Source organism: Takifugu rubripes, unplaced genomic scaffold (genome assembly GCF_901000725.2).
Source record: "Takifugu rubripes unplaced genomic scaffold, fTakRub1.2, whole genome shotgun sequence".
NCBI classification, from domain to species: Eukaryota; Metazoa; Chordata; class Actinopteri; order Tetraodontiformes; family Tetraodontidae; genus Takifugu; species Takifugu rubripes.
The window spans coordinates 32254-53209 of record NW_021821586.1 but is presented as its reverse complement, the minus strand read 5'-3'; the positions used below and the strand labels follow the sequence as shown (position 1 = coordinate 53209).

The 20956-nt window shown below is 47.3% G+C and overlaps 1 pseudogene; it reads right to left on the bottom strand.

Annotated features, from left to right (window-relative positions):
* Nucleotides 1-1791: 1791 nt before the first annotated feature.
* Nucleotides 1792-20956, bottom strand: part of LOC101061989 (sodium channel protein type 4 subunit alpha-like) — a 49293-nt pseudogene continuing 30128 nt past the window's right edge.

Here is a 20956-nt window from a genome sequence, read left to right as displayed (position 1 = left end):
CATGTGGAGGGAGGAGGGAGAGAGGTGATGGATGGAGGAGGGAGGGAGGGAGGGAGGGAGAGAGGGATGATGGACGGAGGGAGGGAGGAGGGAGGGAGGGAGGAGGATGAGAGAGGGATGATGGATGGAGGGACGGAGGGATGGAAAGTGTGACTGAACCAGCTCTTCTCTCAAACACTATACTTAAATAAGCTAAATTCAAAGAACCTTGTCTGATGTCACCAAAACAACCCCTCTTAAACAAAGAACACACACCAGCACAACTAGCCCGACTCTGACACACACACACAGACACACACACACACAGACACACACACACACACACACAAATCAAGCCACACTGAAAGCTTAATTACCTGGTACCTATATCTCTCTCTCCATGTCTGTCTGTGTGTGTGTGTGTGTGTGTGTGTGTGTGTGTGACTGATTTAGTGTCCTGGTGTGTGTGTAGTATTGTACATGCTCATGTGTGGTTGGACACATGCCGACGAGGGGTGTCTGGGGAGGTGAAGGTAACACCAGCAATCAGAGGTGCCAAAGGGTGGTCCTTGGAGACAAATCAAACATGATTGACCTGTAACATCCGCGCTGTGTGTGCGTGTGTGTGTGTGTGTGTGTGTGTACTGTGCTACTATATGTAACGAAACAAGACCTTGGTGCAGGGAAAAAACATCCAAGGCCACGTGGATGGTGGCTGTGTGGACAAATAATTGTCAGGCTTACATTTTATTGCTGCCTTTAGCCACAGGTGATCTCTCTTTCACATAAACTCACACACACACACACACACACACACACACACACACACACACACACACGCACGCAGTTGTGGCATTTTATTAGCTAAAGCAAGCTGATTAAATCGTGTACAAGACGTGCATTTCATCATGGAACCTCGCAAACGTCATTAATTATAAACGGAAGGGTCGTTATATTCTGAACTAAATGAAATCAGTTTCAATTTGGGAATTTGTCGCACCACCACCCGGATCACACAAAACACAATAAGACAATAAGGGCTTGTTGAGGCCACTAACGAGTCATGAAGCTGAAGCCAGGATGATGGTCAGGGGCGTAACGCTCGACACCTGTCAGGGGATCCATTTTGGGACGATGACATGATTTAGCCCCCCATGTTGGTCAGATCCAGTGGATCCTGTGTGGATCCAGGCCACCTCGCAACAATGTTGGTTCACTGAAATGCTTCCTGTTTACATGGACAAACCCATCTTGTGGTGCTTTAAGAGCAGTGGTGTGCAGTGTGGAGCTCCGGTTACATTAGGAAAACCGTCTCTCCTCTTCCACTGCGGGTATCACATTCGTGACCTTTGGTAATCCGTCCCACACAGCTGGCACGGATCGGCTCGGCCCACTGGCTCAGTCCCGAACGGTCGGGCTCTGCTGAAATGAGCCCGTGTTGAGGAAGCCCAGTGTGGCCAGCACCTGTATGGGCTCAGGTTGGACGCGGCTCCCAGTGTAGCCGGAGCTCCTCGCACAGGTCCATGAGGACCGTCCTCGGGGACGTACAGCGGCCGAAGAGCCAATAAACTCCTCTCCGCCTCAGCGAACTCTTTCTCCACACACTCCATTGGTTAGACGTGTGCGCCACGTTTTTGTGGCTATGACCCTTTGTACGTGGCTTCCCAAACCCGACCACTCACATGACGTTATCGAAACATTGCATTAGCAAGCCACTGTTTTGCATCCGTGAGGTGAAAGCAAAGATCACACACAAACATCCCTTCCTGTGGTTGGTAGGTGCTGCTTCGGCAACCCTGGAACCAGACTCACCAACGATGGAGAATGACAACCACAAAGTCAAAGATGTTCCAGCCAACGGTGAAAAGTAGTAGCGCAGCGCCACGATCTTGATGAGGCACTCGGTGGTGAAGATGACAATGAAGGCCAGGTTGATGTTGTTCAGGATGTACTCCATCTGGGGGGACTGCTCATCCGTCTCCACCATCATGGTGATCATGTTTAAGATGATCAGCACCATGATGATGATATCAAAAGCCTGTTTTCCCGTCAGGTCGAAGAAGAAGCCCTGCAGCGAGTTCTGGCCAAGAAGGAGAGCAACACGTAGTTATGTTTACTTTTTTGGTTCTGATGAATGTCAGGGGAAGAGGAGGTGTTCTGGTACCAGAGGTCTGGGGATAGGCTTCTGGGGTTTCTTGGAGCCAGTTTCTTCATAGCGTTGTAGTACTTCTTCTGCTCCTCCGTCATGAAGATGTCCTGTCCTCCTAAGTAAACAGCCCAGAACATCTCCGTTATCTTCACTAAAGACAACGTGTGGAAATGAACTAATTAAATCCCCCAGGAGAGGAAGACGGACAAAAGGGAAGCCATCCCATTTGCCTCAGCGTTGAACTAGTTTAGGTCTGGAGTTTCTCCAACCTTTGAAGAAGAGCTTATCATCATCATCCATAATGAGAGAGTCTGTGGTGGGACTTATCTTTCTCTTCTGCTGGTTGAAGTTGTCGATGATGACGCCGATGAAGAGATTAAGAGTGAAGAAGGATCCAAAGATGATGAAGATGACAAAGTACAGATACATGTAGAGGTTGACCTCTTTGATGGGCTGCTCTTCCACCTGAAAGAGAGCCACAACACACACACACACACATTAACATTAAATACTAAACAACTTGTTGCCGTATTTTTATGAAGTGTTTTTGCTCACCGCTCGTGAATCCACTGCTGCGAACATAATGTCCGTCCAACCTTTGAAAGTTGCCTTAAAAACAAAAATTAAAAACACGATTAATAGAGGAAAGATTGTTTTCATCATTTACTCCGATAGGTATAAAATCTGTAAAAATAATCTAAATCATCCTCTCATGATTCATCTTCTCTCCACAGAATCTTAAACTATAAGAAAACAATTGGAGCCATTTACTGATGGCAAGATGTTCTTGTACTGAACTTTTGGTGCTTTTTTTAGTCTTTAACCAACCAGTGTTCAACATGTTTGTCAAAACCTCGGGGCTCCGCTGTCGTTACCGTGACAACACGCTCAACAATTTCTGAATGCGAATAATTGAACCAAATGGATCTGGAAGCCGACTTCAAATTTTAGCAGAACATCAATAGAGTGGAGCCGCCGAGCCATGGAAACAGAACCTGGGCTGTTGCTCAGTGGAGGAGTCAACAGGTCCTTTTATGGACTTCCTTCCTCAGTGGGAGGAGTCAACATGTCCTTTTATGAACGTCCTTCCTCGGTGGGAGGGGCCAGGTGGAGGAAGCTGCATAATACATTGGCCTGAATGGACGTTTTTTTTGTCAGCAAAATCAGCTTGTTGCCATTAGTTACAAAGTGCAATTATTATGGTGTGTGATGCAAGTGAGAAAAGCACAGTGGAAGTGTCTAATAGCAGGAGAGGAAAGAAGATTCTGTTCCCAACAAGACGCACGACCCTGCTCAAGTGTCCATTCACAAGAAATAACTAATCATTCAATCTGAGTGAGTGAAAATACAAAAACCAACTGATGTCGTCATTTATGAAGAATAAAACAGGTCAGAGTCAGATTTCACATCCATAAAAGTCTCTTTCCTTGGATGGTAATGGAGGAGATGCAGCTGCCATGGCAACCAGTCAAACAGAATAATGCTGAGTAACCCATTACTATGGCAACCACCAGCACACAGTTAAGTTTTATGTCCCGATTGGCTGAAGAATGTCACCTCTGTGATACCTCCATTTTCATCTAATTCTCTCTCTTCTTTCTTTGTTACTCCCACTTGGCTGGAATTTGTTCTAAAAAAAAGACCTCAGACGCTGATTGACTGGAACCTCTCAGGGCTCCTACAGAGGCAGTGAAGGATGACGGAAAATAAAAGCACACAAACTAAAGGAGAAGCACATGACCAGACAGAAGGATGGTGCCTGATGACGTCGAATAAAAATCTAATTTCATTTTAAGGGTTCAAAGAGACACTGAGCAAGAGAGACAGTGGAAAAACAAAGAGGAAGGGAGACGGAGGGTGAGCAGAGAAATGGAAGAGATGGAGAAAAAGAAAGAGTGTGGGCGGCTGAGTAAAGGATGGAGGGAAAGAACAGAGGAGATAAATACAGTGTTGGAAAAACAGAAAAGTCACAGATGATGGAGAAACTCATGATGGTACAACAGGGTGCGTTCAAGATCAGCGAGGCTGACGTGAGCTCCACATCTGACCAAGGATATTTATATTTATGTTGTCATGATGCTGTGAAAGGTGAATTTCTGTGAATGAAACCGTGGAAATAATGTAATATATATATATATGTGTGTGAGGGCTGTGTGGCTAAAGGTCATGGGAAGGATGAAGGCTGGATTTAGGAACGTCTGGTCTTGGTGTATCATGGTGTTGGCCAGTATGTGGATGTTTGGGAGGTTCCTCCAGGCTCCACTCAGCTGCGAGGAACTTTTGTGTTTCTGTTCGGGGACGGAATCTCCAGCCTCTTACCACCTGCAGCAGAGCCAGATATCCGGCCCCCACGTTGTCGAAGTTGACCTTGACTTTGGTCCAGTAGAAGAGCGAGGTGTCGTTGAGCGCCTCACACTCAGACTTGTTGTTTATGAAGGCGGCCTCGTAGATGTGGCCCGTCCGGTTGACGCAGCGGCCAAACTTGCCAGCGAACAAGTTGACACCCATGATGCTGAAGATGAGCCAGAAGATGAGGCAGACCAGCAGCACGTTCATGATGGAGGGGATGGCCCCGATCAGAGCGTTCACACCACCTGCGTCACAGAAACACACCGTCACAAACACACAGGAAAAACACACACACACACACAGAGACACACAAACACAGAGAAACGGATGGACACCACACGCAAACACACAATCGATCAGAGACACACGAGAATACACAACACAGAATGAGCCACACGTACATGGACACACACACACACACACACACTTCCTGGAAAAGGTATCTGCGTTTTCTGCTCGACTGTGATGGTTTCAATAATACTGTTGAAGAAAAGAGCTGAAGATTAAATGTTTAAAACCTCTGAGGTGAAACTCTGGTGATTGGTTGGCTGAAAGAGAAAACGCCATCAAACAGGTCATGTGATGCAGGAAGTGAACTGGGCCAATCAGAAACAGGAAACAGGAAACGGGAGGATGAGAACAACACAAAATATGTGCAGTTTTTTTAATGGGTAACGTTCATCCTGAGACATGAATAAGACCAGAGCTGATTTCACTTTATTGATCATCCTGCTGTAATTAATTCAGGTCATTTGTGTTCTGTGCTAAATTAGTTAAGATTTTAAACAATAGATAACAAACAGTTCCAATTGTGCTTGTTATTCTTTATTTTTTCATCGTATTCTCATATTTCTTTAGTCTTATTATGGTAATAAGCAAGAATTTTAATAATTAAAATAACTGTCAACTGCCACTCACTGTTGGTGGCCATTAGATCATTAATGATAATAATTAATGTTCCGCTGATGCTGAATGAGGGTGCTGGTGCTTCCTGCTGTGCACGTCCATTAATACTGACTCTTACCCTCATGCCTTCAAATCTGGAGAGGGCTCTGAGGGGCCGCAGGGCCCGCAGCGTCCGCAGCGACTTGATGGCTGCGAAGTCAGAATAACCCAAAGTGTTGGCGACCAAACTGATGAGTGAGACCTGCAGGAGTGAGACAGGGCGGACGGGATGGAGGGGGGGAAAGGAAGGAAAGGTAGAGCGGAAGGAAGAGAGAAGGAGGAGAGTTAACTACCAACACTGACAGATGTGGGGCGCCGTCACGGAAACCAGCCAATCAGAGCTGAGGAGAGAGGTTTGGATTAGAACTTTAGCTGAGACCTGCAGAATAGGAAAGTTCCTGTCAAGCTAAGAAAAAGAAAAAGGAACGGACAGGCTTGACCTTTGACCTGCAGACAAAGAGAATACGAGGAAGTTCTCAGGTCAAATCCGACATCGTAGCGATCCTTGTCTGCAGGTTCTTACCCTGATACCAGCGAAGCGGGATGCAACCCGAAGAGGACGGAGCGGCCTGAGGGTCCTCAGAACCCTGACGGTGCTGAACAGGTCCACGGAGATGATCTGAGCCAGCTGGCCCAGCAGTGAGATCTACAGAGTACATATCTACATCAACCCTACGCCAACATGCAACACATCGGCACCATCCGTCCGGTCCGCCACGGTCCCGAGGAGACCGAGCCGACAGTGGTCAGCCGAACCACGACCCAAACACACAAAATACAGATGGAGAAGACTTCCACACAGAATGGTTCAGCTCAGTGGAATAGAAAATCATAATACAAAAGCCTGTTGTGTGTGTGTGTGTGTGTGTGTGTGTGTGTGTATCTGTGTGTGTGTGTATCTGTGTGTGTGTTTTGGCCTCTGGCTGTCAGGACTCTCTGTCATTCAGTCCTTTCAGTCTTTTATCCACCAGACAAAAACATGGAACATCCCTCAGCCTCCATGTGATCCGGCATCTCTTTGACCTTGTTCATGTGTCAAGTGCGCGCATGTGGAGTCTGTGACAACATAAAAACGCTCCAACCGAAGAAAAGATGGACAGAAGCGGTGTGCTCCGACACTAGAGGGCAGACGTTCACCAGACTGACGCTGCTGCCGGTCGTGACGTGGCCTGGCCAGGAGGGGGGCGCCCCGCGCGCTCTAACAGATCGAATCTGGACTCCTCATTTACTCAGTGGCCATTTTGTTCTGTGCTCAGCATAACAAAAATGAGAAATATCAAAGAAACCGAAGATTCCATTTTACGAAGATGGATTTCAAATAAGGCAAAACAGTTAATGAACAAAACTTGTGTTATTAGAATTATTGATTTAGTTACATATCTTTAGACAATAAAGAATCAATAATCATAAAACAACTATAAAAATGGCCACTTTCATGTGAGTACATCTCATATTTCTGTTTGACATTACTAAATTGAACTATTCACACATTTATAGCCAGCCATTTTCTAATCCATTACTGTACATCTGCCTTTTTAGGTTAAACAACATCCACTTTTTAAATGATAAACTAGTAATCATATAATGATTATTAATCAAACATCAATAAACTCACATCAACGATGAGGAAGTCAAGCCAGCACCAGTAGTTGGTGAAGTATTTCTTAAAGCCATAGGCGAGCCACTTCAGCAGCATCTCCAGAATAAAGATGTAGGTGAATATCTTGTCCGCGTACTCCAAAATAACCTTCACCACCTCCTCTGCTCAATGTAGATGTCCTCAAAGGCCTGCGGGGACAGTGGAGAGGCCCGATAATGAGCCATCAAGATGTTCCAGAGATCACTCTGATGCATGTGTGTGTGTGTCTGACCAGTGCTCCAGAGCTGAGCAGGATCATGAAGATTATGAAGGACTCGAACCAGCTGTGTTCTACGATCTGGTAACACGTCTTCCTCGTCCTCCACCACATCTGCCGAGTCCCGCCGTCGTGTTGAGGTCGCAGCACTGAAACGGGCCACACACACTGTGGTCGAGAGACATGCAGAGGCAGAGAGAAAGTGTGAAGACCACCAGAGGTGACCAGGTTAAACCTCTCTCAATCTCAACAGAAACCTCCAACACAAATAAATCCACATCAGGGGCTGTGGGGCTCCCTCCTGGTGTGGTCAACGCTCCTAAACACCAGGGCTCCCTCCACTAGGGCCACCCATTTGAGCTATTGCTGGGGACCGAAACCCCGCACTCTCAGTGAGCCCGGCATATGCTCAGCTTGACCCGGGGAATATGGTTCGAGCGGTGCGCCCTTACATGGACAGAGCATCACCAGGAGCCCCGTGAGGGACGGCCAGTCACAAAGCAGCGCCTTGGACCACTGGGCGGTGGAGGCGAGGGCTTCAGCGTACTGGGGGTCTCCATGGACCGTTGAAGTGGGAATAAGGAAAAGACAGGAGGGAAATCCACAACCGCGGAGAGTTCATCTCAGAATTCCGGAGAAGAAAACAGTGGATAGTAGGTCTGAGCTGCAGGTGGCTCTGGATCCACGAGCAGAGACGCCAACAAAAGCCTCAGATTTTTATAATCTGACACATCTTTTGTACACAAGGGAGGGGCCACGGGGCCACGGGTATTCAGGCCGGGGGGGGGCAGACGCATAGGCAACAACAACCCAGGAGGAATGATGGTCATTTACCGAGACTGAGCTCAAAATGATTACGACAAATATCCGAAGGAGCACCAGAACTTGTCCCGACATCAGCGACAATTATAGCCATCAGCAGAGCGAGAAGGAAGATAAAGAATCCAAGGTAGTTTTCTCTGTCAACTGGACTGGGTTTCTTCTCTTGAAGACGTTTCGCCTTCTATCCAGAAGGCTTCTTCAGTTCTGAAATCGCTGGTGAGAGAGCTTGAGAATATATAGCCCCTGGACCATTTGCATGCTAATGATCTGGGTGGTCACCTGAGAGTCGTTAGCAGGGTCGTTGGTCGGGTCGTTGACCTAGTTTCTGTTGAGATGTCTCACCCTGTGTCTGCTGGGTCACATGGTGATGAGTCACTGGGTCTCTTGGAATGGTGTGAATGTTTGTTTTGCTGTTGGAAGGAGTGGAGGACTGCATTGTATGTGGGTGATAGGAAGTGCCTCAGCCACCACCCCCTGTTTAAGGATGGTTTCTCCAATTTAAACATGGATAGCTTCCTTGACCCCCCTTTCGAACCAGCGGTCTTCTCTGGCCAGTAATCCGTACTTGGCTGTCCTCGGAAGGAGTGCCCACTCTCCTTTAAGTGTAAGTGGACTGCTGAATCCTGACCCGAAGAGGTGGCACGTCTGTGTTGTGCCATTCTTCTGTGTAGAGGTTGTTTGGTTTCCCCAATGTACAGTTCCTTGCATTTCTCCTGGCACTGTACAGCATAAACAACATTACTTTGTTTGGGTCTTGGTGTCTTGTCCTTTGGGTGTACTAACCTCTGTCCTGAGGGTGTTGCTGGGTTTGAAATGAACCGGTATGTCGTGTTTCTGGAGGATCCTCCCTAAACTTCTCCGAGACTCCAGACAGGTAGGGGATGGAAACGCTGCGGCGTTTGTTTCTCTCCCTCCTCTCCTTTGCTGAGGTCTTGCTTTCTTGAGGTTTTGGTGAAGGCCCAGTCTGGGTAGCCACATGTTTTGAGAGCTGTCTTAATGTGGTTCTGTTCCTTCTTTCTGCCTTGGGATGTGGTGGGTATTTCCCTGGCCCGGTGTTGGAGAGTTCTGATCACTCCCAACTTGTGTTCCAGTGGGGTGGTGAGAGTCAAACTGGAGGTACTGGTCGGTATGTGTAGGTTTTCTGTAGACTTCGATGGTGAGATTTCTGTCCTCAGTGATCTTGACTGCGCAGTCCAGAAAGGCCAGACTGTTTCCTTTTACCTCTTCCCGGGTGAATTTTACATGCTCGTCTGTTTTGTTGAGGTGATCGGAGAACGCTTCCAATTCTTGTATTTGAATTTTGACCCAGGTGTCATCCACATACCGACCAGTGGCTTGGCGCAGTTCCTGTGAAGGATGTCAGGGCCTGGGATTCCACCTTCTCCATGTATAGATTGGCAACTATAGGGGATACTGGTGAGCCCATGGCACAGCCATGTTTCTGCCTGTAGAAGCCTTCTCTGTACTGGAAATAGGTGGTGTTCAAAAACAGGTCCAGCATGGTGCAGATTTGGGCCGGTGTTAAGGTTGTTCTTTCTGTAAGATTCTTGTCCAATAGAAGGTGCTTGTGGATGGTGTCTATGGCGCTGGCGGTGGGGATGCACGTGAAGAGTGACGTGACATCATAAGATACCATAGGTCTCTTCTGGAAGTAGTGTGAGTCCAATGACTTTTTGAGCAAAGTCTTGGGAGTTTTTGATGTGGTGTGGGGTGTTGCCAACCATGGGTGACAAGATGGAGGCCAAGTATTTGGAAATGTTGTAGGTACCGAATTGATGCTGCTTACTATGGGTCTGAGAGGGGTCCCTGGTTTGTGGATCTTGGGCAATCCATAAATGCAAGGGATGGTTTCTCCTGGATATAGACGGTAGTATTGTGGTCTGTCAATGGCTTTATCCTTTTCCAGTTTCTGTAGTAAGTCTACCACCTTCTTCTTGTATGAGCTGGTGGGGTCCCGTTTGAGTTTCTCATACGTGGCGGTATCTGTCAGAAGACTGAGTATTTTGGTGTCATAGTCAGTGGTATTGACACCAAAATACTCAGTCTTCTGACAGATACCGCCACGTATGAGAAACTCAAACGGGACCCCACCAGCTCATACAAGAAGAAGGTGGTAGACTTACTACAGAAACTGGAAAAGGATAAAGCCATTGACAGACCACAATACTACCGTCTATATCCAGGAGAACCATCCCTTGCATTTATGGATTGCCCAAGATCCACAAACCAGGGACCCCTCTCAGACCCATAGTAAGCAGCATCAATTCGGTAACCTACAACATTTCCAAATACTTGGCCTCCATCTTGTCACCCATGGTTGGCAACACCCCACACCACATCAAAAAACTCCCAAGACTTTGCCTCAAAAAGTCATTGGACTCACACTACTTCCAGAAGAGACTATGGTATCTTATGATGTCACGTCACTCTTCACGTGCATCCCCACCGCCAGCGCCATAGACACCATCCACAAGCACCTTCTATTGGACAAGAATCTTACAGAAAGAACAACCTTAACACCGGCCCAAATCTGCACCATGCTGGACCTGTGTTTGAACACCACCTATTTCCAGTACAGAGAAGGCTTCTACAGGCAGAAACATGGCTGTGCCATGGGCTCACCAGTATCCCCTATAGTTGCCAATCTATACATGGAGAAGGTGGAATCCCAGGCCCTGACATCCTTCACAGGAACTGCGCCAAGCCACTGGTTCAGGTATGTGGATGACACCTGGGTCAAAATTCAAATACAAGAATTGGAAGCGTTCTCCGATCACCTCAACAAAACAGACGAGCATGTAAAATTCACCCGGGAAGAGGTAAAAGGAAACAGTCTGGCCTTTCTGGACTGCGCAGTCAAGATCACTGAGGACAGAAATCTCACCATCGAAGTCTACAGAAAACCTACACATACCGACCAGTACCTCCAGTTTGACTCTCACCACCCACTGGAACACAAGTTGGGAGTGATCAGAACTCTCCAACACCGGGCCAGGGAAATACCCCACCACATCCCAAGGCAGAAAGAAGGAACAGAACCACATTAAGACAGCTCTCAAAACATGTGGCTACCCAGACTGGGCCTTCACCAAAACCTCAAGAAAGCAAGACCTCAGCAAAGGAGAGGAGGAGAGAAACAAACGCCGCAGCGTTTCCATCCCCTACCTGTCTGGAGTCTCGGAGAAGTTTAGGAGGATCCTCCAGAAACACGACATACCGGTTCATTTCAAACCCAGCAACACCCTCAGACAGAGGTTAGTACACCCAAAGGACAAGACACCAAGACCCAAACAAAGTAATGTTGTTTATGCTGTACAGTGCCAGGAGAAATGCAAGGAACTGTACATTGGGGAAACCAAACAACCTCTACACAGAAGAATGGCACAACACAGACGTGCCACCTCTTCGGGTCAGGATTCAGCAGTCCACTTACACTTAAAGGAGAGTGGGCACTCCTTCGAGGACAGCCAAGTACGGATACTGGCCAGAGAAGACCGCTGGTTCGAAAGGGGGGTCAAGGAAGCTATCCATGTTAAATTGGAGAAACCATCCTTAAACAGGGGTGGTGGCCTGAGGCACTTCCTATCACCCACATACAATGCAGTCCTCCACTCCTTCCAACAGCAAAACAAACATTCACACCATTCCAAGAGGACCCAGTGACTCATCACCATGTGACCCAGCAGACAAAGGGGAGACATCTCAACAGAAACTAGGTCAACGACCCGACCAACGACCCTGCTAACGACTCTCAGGTGACCACCCAGATCATTAGCATGCAAATGGTCCAGGGGCTATATATTCTCAAGCTCTCTCACCAGCGATTTCAGAACTGAAGAAGCCTTCTGGATAGAAGGCGAACGTCTTCAAGAGAAGAAACCCAGTCCAGTTGACAGAGAAAACTACCTTGGATACAATGACCTGGATGACTGAGAATTTACACAGACATGAAGATAAAGAAGTGACGTCTCCTGGATTCAGCTTTAGTCTCGCTTTGCTCCAGGGCACACTGGCATCCCAACCACAAACCACACACTGGATCACGCCAGGGCCGCTTTGTTCTCATGTTTCCATGACCCAGAGCATAAGGAGCCTTTAAATGCTGTGTGTGTGTGTGTGTGTGTGTGTGTGTGTGTGTGTGTGTGTGGTGTGTTCTCTTGCATAACTCATGTCAGCAGGCTTTTATTTTAACAAACATTTCCCATCTTTAGGTCAAGGAAACCTCATCCAAATGTACCGATTTATAACTGAGGTCACAAACCTTTATAGATAATCAATCAAATAAAAATCTGGAGCATCCGTTGTCTTTAAAGAATGGTTAAAACGTCTTTTATATATTTCTAGGGACTTGTGTTGGCTCTGGTATTCATTGCTGTGACCTGCTCTTCTCTGATTGGCTGGGAGAAGTCACATGACCCCTTTGCCACTCTACATTAGGGGCTACGAGCAGCACCAATGGAAGCGAGCGCCAGTTGTTCCTTTGACCAACGGCTGCTTCCAAACGGCTCCAGAGGAGGAGGCGGCTGATATCTGGAGCAGCCGCGCCAGTTCACATCTGCAGTTCAGCCTCTTATATCCAGATGTGCTGCTGGAATCCTCTGAGGGTTGTTGACACAAAGACAAGATGGCCGCTCCAGCTTTTTGGATGTGGTAACCCTCCGCCGCATGTGTGAACACACACAAACACACGCACACACACACGTGTCCGGCGTGGGTCACGTGTCACATGTTGCAGAACAGGGGGGCGGATTCCATCCGCCTCCCTGTGGCGCTGGGAACTTGTCACTAACATTTTTAAATTCAATCAGCGAGTCCACGAGGGCGACAGCGGTGATGAACCACAATCTGACGTCCGCTCGCGATCAGGGCGGCGAACCCGGGGGACGGCCGGCCGGCCGGGCGAGTGATGCTGACGTGCCCGCTGGCCGAGGATGGCGGCTCGCGTCACATTTCCCTCCACGCGGTACAAACGTCACTATAAACGAGCTTGATCCGCTTCCTTTGGGACGGCGTGTTGACCCCTGGTGCGGACAGGGAAGCAGCTGACATGTGGCTAAATGTCCTTTTAATGTGGAGGTTGTTGCATATTTTTACAACAAATGAGACCAAATTGGCAACACAACAGACACTATTGCTGCTGCACAGCTACTGCCAGTTTAGCTGAAAGCCTCCAACTCAATCCCGATGTGCACGTGATTAAAAATAAACACTTTTAAATGCCATTTGAAAGTTTTTTTTTAAAAAAAACTAAAAAAAAGTTAGGTAAGAAATAAAACATTTTTAAAACAACTGTTGCCTCATTTGGATTTCTGGTGCAACCGCAGTGTGAAGTGTGAAATGTAGCAACTTTGACAGTGTGTTACGTACGTTAACACACACACACACGCACACACACACGCGCGGGGTTTTGATAAGTGATTGGTAACTCTCTGTCCCCGTTAGGAGACTAAAAGCTGCAGTTTATGGTTTTGATTGCAGCATTTGCCTGCTTCTGTAATTAGACCTCTGATTATCTCGGCGTTCTGTTGCCATGGTTACTAATAGCTTTTCCTGATATACTGGTGGAGTAATCCAATGAAAACAGGCAAACAAGCAAGTGGTAAATCTGACACTCAATCACCCAAACTGGCATTTGTGTGTGTGTTGTGTGTGTGTGTGTGTGTGTGTTTTCAGAACTACCCCCTCCGCTGTGACCGAGGGCCTCCTCAGTAAACTTCATCTATTTGCCTGTAGGTGGCGCTAAAGCACTGTGAATTCAGACAGAAAAGCTGCTGACTAAGTGTTATAAACACAAAATATTCACATTTATTTTAACATTTACAGGAGCTGCTTATATAATTTGGTTTTATTTTAACAAATCCCGCTGACATTCATGTCATTTATTTATTTCATATGTATTTTAAATCCATATTTTCTTTGATTTTTCTCAAATGTCCAGGAATAATAAAAAAAAAAAAGGATTATCTGTAATAAACAAACAAGTCCAACTTCTGGAGCATCAGTGGTGGCGGCCTGGCTAAAGGGAACGTCTGCCCCAAACCAGAGACCTTTCAGAGCCAGAGATGCTTGAGCTGCAGCCTGTTCTCACAACACACACACACACACACACACACACACACACACACACACACACACACACACAGATGCCTGCACTGACAGCAGGAGCTATATTAGCTGCCTCATTGGTTGTTTAAATGCCACCTCATTGGTTAATGTAGTGAAGCTGCATGACACAAGACTGAGGTCATCAATGTGTGTGTGTGTGTGTGTGTGTGTGTGTGTGTGTGTGTGTTGTGAGTGAGTGTGAGAGAGACTGATAAGAGAAAATGATGAGTAAACATCAATAACTGAATCTGTCCTCCCGCAAATGTCACATTTCTTTGAATCTGAAATCAAATTCTGACCTTTTCATTTAAAAAAAAAAAAAAAAAAAGAAATCCAGTAAAGATGACGACAGGTAACAAACGGGCCCCAGAACGTCCAGGTGAGCTGAGGCCTGGGCGGCGCCTGAGCACGCCGGTTGTCCTGCGACTCTGATTGTTGGTTTGAATGTATCAGGTGAAACCAAAACTACCGACCTTCATCCGTTCGGGGACGTTCTTGCGCTGCTCTACTCGGACTCGTTAACACTCGTCACCCAGGTTTTCCCATTAAACCGACCTTTTTCTGGTGTGGTGAATAATTAGTGGAGAGGAAGCGGCGCCATTCAGGTCCGAACACACACTTCCGTCTTCCTGACAGCCAGAGGCCCGCAGCAGGAAAACATGCTGCTGTTGGTACTTTGTAATCCCAGCGTGAAGGAATGAACCACACACCACACGCACACACACGCGTGCGTACACGCACACACACCCACACATGTGCACTCCTCAGCCAGAACCTTACCCAATTCAACTGTCAACTGGTTTTAATGTTCTGGCTAAACAACATACACATGAAGGGACGACATTAGCAGCAGCGGACGGCAACTCAACACACACACACACACACACACACACACACACACAACCATACACACACCACACACGCAGACCACACAACACACAAATGCCACAGCTGGCATCTGCCTGCTGATGTTAGTGGGATTTCTGGCCCTACTTCGGCAGCAGCTGGCAGAGCAGGAACCGCTGTGCTGGGTCAGCACGCTGGTGGTTCTGGTCCAGAGTGAGGGGGACCGAGCTGAGTCAGGAGGGGAAAACCAGGCAGCGGCAGCAGCACCGCGGGAGGCTGAAATCTGATTCAGTCTGCAAATCTCTGCTCCTAATGGAGAGCCCGGAGGTGAAGGATCATCAGCTTCCTGCACCGTCGTCGTTCAGGCAACGCTGGCGTCGTTTATGTCGGTCCTCCTCATCCGTCTCATCTGCCGAAGTTTCCGTGTTGCTGTCGGAACTCGTTGGATCACGGAGACTTGGGATCACATTTCAGAATGTTTAGTCTGTGTTTAAGCAGATGATCCCACAGGTGACAAATGTCTGACTGCTGTGAGGCGCTGCTGAGTCATGGAGGAAGAGGCAGCGCACGAGGACGCTCGTGAAGGATCCATCAATCTTCTAAATGAATCAAAGCCAATACAACATCTGTCGCTTGGCAAGCCCTTCAATCCACAGCGCCTCACACGGAGACGGTCCTGTGGATGGAATCTGGGCGGAACTCGTCACGGTGAAAGGCTAACGACAGCTAGCGTCTGTGCTAAACCCTGCATGCGCCGTTTTGGAGCTCTGTCCATCCTTGAAAAAATGGAAAAAAAAACACGGGAAAAGAGCAAAACCATAAAATTCCTTCAATGATAACCCAAAATATTGGCCATACCCATCAGCCATACATGCCAGCAATGGCCCAGCACGCCGCCACCAGCACCCCTACAGACGCACCGAGCTCGGGCCCGGACTCGTCATCCTGCGCCCTGTTCAAAGCTGCGTTCAGGAACGCCATCATCTTGCTGATTTAGTACCGTTTTCTTGACTTCCCACCAACGGCAGAAGCAAACTTGCTTCGTTCCTTGGAAGACAAATCCTTTTTTGCTGAGTCAGGAAGGAGGAAGGTGCTTGCTGTTCACCTGATCATAAATCCTACTGATGAAGGTACTGGGGCAGGTGGGTGGTGGTGGGGGTGGTTTTGATAAACAGCTACCAACAGAACGCCTGCTCACCCACCAAAGCTCTTCTGAGGACGTCACAGCTGGGTCCGAAACCTCTTTTATGGAAAATCAGCATGTACAAGTATAAGACATAAAGGGTCAAAGGTCGTGAAGGGGGGGGGGGTGAGCTCAGCATGTTGGGGAACTGGGCTGAGGTGCGGATGGTTCTCGGTTCCAGCCCCAGTGCAGATAAAACATGGTACCAAGGGAAGGTACCAGAACACCTTCAGAGCACTGCCCAGGTGCCCTTGAGCAAGGCACCGAACCCACCCATGAACCCGGCGACTCTCCCTGGGGAGGACCTGCCTTCACCCATCGTGGACCCTCCCGTGAGCCCAAAAAGGATAAAACGGTTAAGAAGATGAGATCTGGCCCGGACAGACGCACAAATGTAAAAAAAGCCTCCGATAAAACAAACGTCTCAACATAAAACATGAACCAAAAACGGACTTTTAAAAGGCACTTTTTCAGAAAATAACCCTGACCCGAGGGAACAGCACTTACAGGTAATTTGGAAGGAATGTGAGTCTAAATTTAGCACAAATGTTGCCTTTGAAGGTGAAGGGGGAGGGGCCTGAGCTGAAGGGGGCGGAGTAACGGTTGCTGATTGCTAATGAAGCTAAAAAAAAAAGCACCACTGCCGTGAAGGAATGGATAAATGAATGCCTGCTTGTCGTCTGCATACTGAAGGAAATAAATGGCGACGCTTGCAGTTTCATGGCCACCAAACAACACAAGCGCAGCTCAGCTGTCCGGGGAATTCGTTTGCTTCCGTCGGCTAAACGGTTCCTCCGTGGTGCTGAACTGGGTCTGAGACAAATCCCAGCATTCCAGACTGAAAGTGGCTGAGTCAGAAAGAAATGTAGAGTTGGTTCCTCACCTGGCTGAGCTTGTTCTGGATCATTCATCTAATTATGAAGGGACTGGGGCAGGGGTGGGGGGTGGGGGGGTTATATATAATCGAGCTACTGGAATAATTATGATAACAGAGCAGGGGACAAAGTTGCTCCCTTAGAGAATAACTTCTTTACTATTGCATCTGACACGTCAGCGTGTAAATGACGACATTTTGGCCACGTGTGTTTTTTTACCGTCTGGAAAACAGTTTTCAGGGTCCATGGCCTCTTCCGCCATCTCCGAGTACTCGTCTTCTTTCCTCTCCGGGCTTCCTCAGGTCCACTGTGCTGCCTTCTGACAGGCTGACTTCATCTTTCTGCTGGTTAAAACAGGAAAATGACCAGTCACAACCACTAAATGCTGTTTTTTCTGAGCGGCTTTAATGTTAAACTTGATGATTTCTCTTCTGTACCACCGGACAGAACCGCCAAGACTTTAACGGAAAATAGACCTTCGTTAAAAAATGCTCATACGAAAATGTGGACCATCACCAAGCTGGCAGGTGCTCTGACCAGATACGAATCTGATCATGTGACATCAGTGTGATCATGTGAAACAGAGTCCAGAGTCAAGAGTTTTCCCCCAAGATGACTTCAAAAATCCCCGTTTGCAAGGCATCATGGGAGGTTTAAACGTACAAAAGGGACGAAGGAGAGAGGGGGGGCAGGATTTATGCTGAAGGCTGAGGAAGGAAATTTGGCAGGGTTTATTCAAAGCCTGGACAAAGGCACAGCAGGTGTGTGTGTGTGTGTGTGTGTGTGTGTGTGTGTGTGTGTGTGTGTGAACCAACTACCTGAGTCAACAGCTAACTCAGAAATTGTTCAGACATACACAAGTCAAATACACCTGAACACACATTTAATCTCTGACACGCACATAAAAAGATGCAAACATGAATAATAAAGCGCGCGCACACACACACACACACACGCACACACACACACACACACACACCCCTCAGGCTGACAGTTTCTATAAAAACAGGCTTATTTAATATTTACAAAATAAAAGAATCAAATAAAATGATGATGATGATGATGATGATGATGAGCATCATCGGATCAGAGAAGTTTGAAGCCTTTCCCTGACATTTTCCTCCTGCAGCTGTGACCCAGGTGTTTACCTGTGACCCAGGTGTTTAGCCGTGGTGTTCCACAAGGATGAGAGCTGAGCCCTCAGATTCTCTCCCTATTACACGGGTGGCGTGCAGCTCGCCGTCTAAAACATGGATTTAAATAAAAGTCCGACTGTAAATGTCAGACTGAGCTGTTCTCATTCCTGGCTGTGAAGTCAGAACAGGAAATGTCTGGCTGACAAAAACCTGTGATTGCTTTTCAGGGAACCTGAAACCCAGAAATTCTGTTCCAGGTTGGAAGCGGATGGTTTTAGCTTCTTTGATCGGCCCGTTCAGGACACGGCGCCATGTGCGTCACACAAACTACATCCTGTACGTTCCGCTGCTTCCTGTTCACACCCGCCGCGGCAGTGATGGGCACACAACCTCCGTCTGCCTTTAAAAGGAAAAGGCTTTTCATCAGACACCCTGGAAACACATCAGCCTGTACGTCTGCACTGTCACTGGACGTCAGGTTGCCGTGGCAACGGTACACAGTTCACTCACAGTGGAAAACGAACGTTTGCCGCTAATGAGGACTTGCGTGTTTTTGTCTCGGTAATCAAATATTCAGCATCTGTGGAATTATTATGAACCCCCAGCTGAGTTAAATCTGTCTGGCCTGAATGATTTTGCCTCTTTTTGTTGCACTTATTTGATGTGAGACAGTGGGAATCTGCCATCTTTCAGTAAAGCTATTTAAATGATGAGTCGGCGTCACGAAAAGCTGTTTTGGGGACCTGGAAATAAGTGAAAACAGGGTTCAAAGGTCGAGTAAGTGTTCTCAGTCAGGGTGAAGCAGAAGTTACTTACTAATTTTACTGACTAACGTTTATTTCACTAATTCCAACAGTCTTTACATGCAGACGACAGCGTCTACAGCAAGTTATTGTACTTGATTTGGGCATAAATGTCTGTCTCTCTATGAAAGGTCAAATACCAAACTATCTTTAATCACTGGTGTTCATAAATGATCTCACCTCTGTGGTCAAAATATACATAATGTGTTTAATAAAATAATACAATTAAAAATAAATAAAACCTCAGCTCAGAGATTCTCATTCAATCCTCACTAATTCTACTCGATCATCCTGAAAAATCAGCTCATTCTATCTTCCGATGATAATTTTTTAAACTTCCTTTCATCACTTTTTAATCCCTGAAGTAAATAACTAATTTGAAGAAACCCGAATGACATTTTAACAGTTTCAAAAAGGAACAAACTGAGACGTTCTACATAGAGAGGTTGTACGTGTTTCAGACAACATATCTGTCACACACACACACACACACACACACACACACACACACACACACACACATTTATATATAAATGAAGAAAAGCTTTAAATGACACCGACTTTTATGCCTGCTGCTGTAAACACTCCAGCCTGACCTTTGCCCTCATCTGCTGTCCGCCTCCAACAGCTGATTTCTGCTTTATGAGACAGTGAAGCCCCATCCTGTTATTTATGACACCATTAAAGCTCAGGTCAGCTGTTTAATCCTTACATAAGCAGACGTGAGGCCTGTTAGAACAAAGTGGAGATGAGGCTGAACAGCTCCTATTAAAAACATTAATGCAACACAGGCGGGGCAGATGGAGACGGGACAGGGAATCAAAGGGAAACACACTGAAAAACCCCTGCGCGTGTGTGTGTGTGTGTGTGTGTGTGACCTGTAGCAGACTGATCACCTGTGCAGGTGAGGGTTGTTCCTGATTACAGAAGGAATGTCAGAAATGCTGAGGGATCCTGGGATCAGATTCAGGGCTGAGCTGTCGAAGGATCGAGTGCAGTGAAGAAGAAAAACACACCGCTGACCTGAAAGCTGAGACGTGACGGCCTGAACTGTGACCTCATTTCCCCTTTTATCCTAAAACAGGTAAATCTGCTCACTCTGAGGCCTACAGGCAGGTCTAAGGCCAGATTACCTCTGCAGACCAAAACTAACTGATTACACTTCAGATTACTTTAACTTCCTGTTATCTAACACAGAACTGGGTCGGTCCTCATCATCACACATGCAGCCAGAGGGTGGAAACCAGCTGTCTGCCACCTACCCAGTCTACATCTTCCTTTTATAGGCACATTCATCCAAAGTGTGTGACGCGGCTCAATCCGGCCCCTCCGGACCTCCAGTCCGCTTCAGGACCAACCGGTTTTTGTTCTGACGCTGAACATAAATCCCCGAATCATCCCAGGCTCAGTGGATGTTTTTGCTGACCTCTTTGGCTTTTTAATTTAGCATGCAGTCGACGTGACCTCCGGCTAAGGCGTGATTTAAATACAGCGGGGATCAGAAAATATTTATGGCGTCCGTGAAAGGTCAGTCTCAAGGTCACAGCTCCCTTACACGATGTGGAAAAACAGGTTCTGTTCATGGTTCTGTTCAAAAATCCACAGTGACGTGATCCAGACCAGAAGATCTGTGGTCAGTGATCAATTATTTATACTGTCTGAGCCAATTAACAACACACACACACATTAGGTCAACGTGTGTGTGTGTGTGTGTCTTCTTTACCTCCTCCCTTTCCTCCTCTTCCTGAGAAGCCTCACTCTCCTCCTCCTCCTCCTCTCCATCTTCATCCTCATCTTCTGGAAACTCCACGTCTGACTCTCCGGGGGCGATGGGGACACTGATGGTGAGGTTTGGGTTGGTCATGTAGCTGTCATCCTCCGGGGGGACGTACTTCTCCATTTGGCGCC